Source organism: Lygodium microphyllum, chromosome 1, assembly GCF_053477565.2.
Source record: "Lygodium microphyllum isolate KBCC chromosome 1, Lygodium_microphyllum_v1.1.10, whole genome shotgun sequence".
Taxonomy (NCBI): Eukaryota; Viridiplantae; Streptophyta; class Polypodiopsida; order Schizaeales; family Lygodiaceae; genus Lygodium; species Lygodium microphyllum.
In genome coordinates this window covers 135,751,165-135,756,284 of record NC_141135.1, presented here as the reverse complement: position 1 = coordinate 135,756,284, position 5,120 = coordinate 135,751,165, and positions in this window count along the sequence as shown.

Genomic DNA, 5,120 nt, shown 5'->3' with positions numbered 1-5,120 from the left:
TGACATGTAAAAGAAAGCATATATCTTTCAGCCAATTTGAGAGGATTTTATGTAAAAATACAGATTGGCAAAATCGCGTGACGTGAGATCGCTATTTTTAAGTAGTGAATAGCACTCCGAAGTGGGAGATGAAGGAGTGATCTGGCAGAATTCTGACCAGGTGTGTTGTATTTTATCCCCCTTTTGGAGCCAATGGAAGCATCAAATTGGCAATCTGAGCATCATAGAGGAAGGTATTATTTTATACACGTTTTCGTGATCTATTAGAGTTTTATATTCTCATACTGTAGGAATAAACTGACATGCTTCATCTCTGTTAGTATTCTTCTACATTTTCTAATTCTTTTTGGGAGTATTCTTCTACATCTTCAATGTCTTCGAACACCTTCTCTTCCATATAATCCTCTCCTTGAATCTACCTTCACCCTGTTGTCTCTTACCCCCGTGGTGGACTCTTGACACCAAACGCACCAACACCATGTTAGGGAAAGTTTATGATATCATCAGAGGTGAATTCTAGAAGATATTTGGGTTGATATCTTCAGCCATATTCAGAGAATTAGATAAACATTGTTCTTTTAATTCATTTCTTACTCTATAGAAGACATCTTGTCAAAATATGCAAGTATTATGTGCCCCTATGGCAGGGCAATATTTGTAGATCATTGATAGATGCTTTGAGTTGAATTTAGAGGAGCTTTTTCTCTTATTTCTTGGATGTGGTAACTTATCCTTATCAGGAACTCAATTTGAAACTCTCTTGAAGCAAGTCTCTTTGCCGCCCTACAAGCCTTGTAATTGACTCATAAGCTTTTGTCCCTAACAGTCTACATTGAATGTAATCATGCAAAATTGATTCATGCTATTGCATCATGTATGAATGATGGGATGTAGAGTTGTTTATGATACATGACATCATATTGTACTTGATTTTATAATTGGTGATTGCTCTTACAGTCAAGAAAACAAGCTTGATTTGAGTTAGAACTTATAAGATAATACTCTTGTGATCTTTGCTAAGAACATGCAGTTGGAAGCTCTATGAACATCTTTAAGAACTTGGCTTGAAACCTTCAACCCTTCTCTTATCTCTATCATCTCCAGAGTCTAAGCTCTTGAAACCCCATACATTCTTTTCTCTCAAACCCCTGTGATTGACCGTGAAGTACCTCTTGAACCTTCAAACATTCATTGTAATCTACTTATCTCTTGAAGACACATCTCCATCTATCTTGTCCAGTTTTCTTGCCAAACCCCTGTGGTGACCTTCAACCGTACACGCTGTGACATTGGTGAACCCGACCTGAAGGTCAATGTAAGAGAACTACAAGATGGGGGATTCTTCAGGAGATACTCTACAATAGTTGGTGCGCATACTGCAGCAGACTCAGCAACAACAAATCCAAATGTTACAATAACAACAACAAAGGCAAGACGAAGAGAAGATTGATTTCACAGCTATCAAGGCCCTAGAGGGAGTTGGATGGGAATTAAAACAATTTAATGGTCAAAATGTCTCTGTTTTCATTCCCTTGTATGTTGAGAAAATGCTCTTCTTTGGTGTACTGCAACATGCATGGAGTCACTATTTTGCCAAGCTAGCCAAGCATGGTCTTCAAGGAAGAATCCATGGTCTTTTTCAGCAAGATGTGGATTGGGTTGCATTCAAAAAAGCCTTACGCGAAGAATTCTTATTAGAAGACTCTGGCCTAATGACAAAGAAAAGTTTCACTGATTGGGTTGAGAAACCTAACAAAGGTTTTAGCTGCAACAACTTTATACCATGAGTTTGAAAGTAAATTTGGACAACTTGATGCTGAAGACTAACAAAGTATGGAAGGTCAGAAGATTGAATTATTCCTTAAGGCTGCAGGTCTCATTCTGCAAGAGAATCGACTTAGCTCTAGAAAGGGTAAGATGTACCTCTTCTAGCCTTGTCAAAATCCAGTCACAATCATGAATATGGTTAACTACAAATGTCCTGCAACCATCTTTGTCAAGCTCCTCATTCTTTTCATTGACTTCACATCCCTTGATAGGTACATCATCAAGAAATGGAAGAGTAAGTTGTGGGATAAAGTCCCTTAAGACTTTGTGTATGGCATTCATCATATGGGCTTCGAAGTTTGTTGCACCTTGTGGTAGAGTGTACATGTGGACCAATCCAAGAGGTGTCTTCATTGTGGTAATGTCTCAGCTTTCTAATGAAAGCTGAAATTGGTCATATCATGAATATAGGTCGCCTATATAATAAATTGCTCTACCTGCAAAAGCTTCAGCAAACTCGCCAACAATTGGACCCAAACCAACATTTTCAATTGTGACACGATTAATAGACTGTAGATCTTGGATGAATCGTAAAGATCCATTTTTCTTGGGTATGGTAAACCATTGATTTGAGTAAGGTGCTGAAGAAGGTTCTAAAATCTTCATTCTTTTATAACAATGCAGCCCAAAAACCCTTGAATTCTTGGGCATTAGCAGGCACAGGATGATTACACAGTTGATCTTTGTTTCAATGATGGTTAAAACACACAGTAAGAAATTGGACAGCTCGTTCATTATCCTTGCTTCGAATTTAAGCATAGAAAACCATCATCAAGAGCTTTTGTTTCCAAGCAGACTTCAGAAATGTAAGATTGCCCAAGAATGATAGGGTAACTACAAGAGTCTTGAAAAAATTATCTTTTATGTCTCCAATAGTTACCTGCACATTAGGACATGCAGCATATAACTCTCCAGAAGAGTTGTTTGCAGCTCTCATTCGCCAACCTGGATCAACATCTATGGACCATCCACCACTTTCATAAAGACTCCTTCACATGACGTTTATCTTTGAGCCATGGTCTAAGAGTGCAATACATGGTGTTTCTTTTTCTCCAATTTTGATGACTGTCTCCATTGTTACTCTTGCCCAATGCGTATGGGAGTCCAACTTCTAGTGAGCTGCTTATTGGACAAATAGGAAATTTCCAGTGCACCAAGCATCCCACGTGTCTTGCTGTTGAGCATCCACAAACAAATTCCAACTCTTTTCTTTCTTATTTTCATGAACCTCCACTGACCCCACGACTCCTGAAGTTTCTTCACGATCTCCCACTTGATAATGTCTAGAAACTTATCAATGAATGCCAAACCTCCCATGAATGATAATTCTCTCTATTTCTCCACTTTAGTTTTCTCCCAAACAATTTGCCACTAAGATGCACGTCTTTGTTGCTTCAACAGGGAGAGAAAATAGTCCATCACATAGAGCATGCATCATGATGGTAGAAAGCAGCTTTGTCAATGAGAATCTCCAATTATTTAGTGGTAGAATGAACTTTACAAGCATCCATTTAATTAGATTTCTACCATATCCCCAAAGGACAAGCACAACAAGTTGGATCCTAAGTTTGTGAAATGTATCTTTCTTGGTTATGGGGATGCAAGTGAGATGGGCTATTTTTTCTATGAGCAGAAAATGCATAAGCAACCTAAGAAAGTCATTGAGGTACATAGGGTGATATTTAAAGAGGAGCCTCCTATTGCTATACAACTAGCTATACATCTTGCAGCAGTTAATGCTCCAATGGCCTAGGACCATGATGTTAGACAAGAGGTATAGGCTCAATATCCTATTTTGTAGCGGTCTACTAAAGATAGACATTAGCTTGATTGGTTTGCACCCTCTATGGATTATATTATGGCAATAGATGATGGTGAGCCTCTTACCTATGATGAGGCCATGTGCAAAGGTGATAGTTACTCTTATTAGAGGGCCATGCAATCAGAGTATGACTCATTGCAAAAAAATTATGTGGGATTTGGTTCCTTTGCCTAGTGAAAAGCATGCTTTGCCATGCAAGTGGGTGTATAAGTTGAAAAGTACCTTTGGATAGCCCAAGCCATAGTCTATAATGCCAAATTGACTCCTCAGGATTTCAAGCAATAGAATGGTATTGACTTTGATGAAGTCTTCTCTCCTATAGTCAAGGAGGACTACCCTACACTTGGTACTCGCTTTGGTTGCGTAGCTAGATCTAGACCTCTATCATATGGATGTCAAGATGACTTTCTTACAGGGGCACTTGTAAGATAAGATTTATATGCAGCAGCCTAAGGGCTTTAAGAAAAAAGATAGGAAACACCTAGTATGCAAGTTGAGAAATAGCCTTTATGGCCTTAAGCAAGCACCTAGGGAATGGTACCACAAGTTTGATGCTTTCATGCATTCACAGGTATACACTCATAGTAATATGGATTTTATGTTTATACACGAATAGGGTCTATGATAGTGACCTTATGATTTTGATACTCTATGTGGATGATATAATGATTACTAGGAGGGCACATGATGAGCTAGATGCCTTGAAAAGTTAGCTCAAGAGGAGCTTTGAGATGAAGGACATGGGACACGTCTCACATATTCTTGGGATGTGCATCATATGTGATTGTTACAAGGGTCTTCTTTACTTGTCGCACAAGAAGTATATCCAGAAGTTTCTTAAGCAATTTCATATACAAGATGTTAAGCCTATTAGTTGTCCTTTACCTTCTCATGTGAAGGTTAGTTAGGCTGATGGTCTACACTCTGATGAGTAGAAGGTCTAGATGGCCAAGTTCCCTTATACATCTGCTATGGATAGTTTGATATATACCATGATAGCCACTCGTCTTGGCATAGCATTTGTAGTGGGAGTTATGGCACACTATGTGGCTATACTTGGTAGGCGGTATTGAGATGTTGTGAAGGGTAGGGGAAGGGTATCATGAGGTACCTTAAAGACACTGTAGATATGTGCATATGTTATGGGGGCCATGATACATGAGTCGTTAGGTACATTGACTCTGATTATGCCTTCACGTTTGTTGGAGGTACTGTTTCCTAGACGTCCAAGGTGCAAAAATACATCCCTATCCTCTACAAAGACAGAGTATATTGCCACCATTGAGACTTGCAAAAGAAAACTCTCTAGTTAGAAGGTTTGGTTGCAGTCCTTGGTATTTTTTATGTGGTCCCTACACTACAGTTGGATTCTATGAGTACTATTTAGAAGAATCCGGTCTTCCATGCAAAGACACAGCACATTGAGGTGCATAACCACTTTATTCGAGAGGTCATTGAAAACAAGTTCATT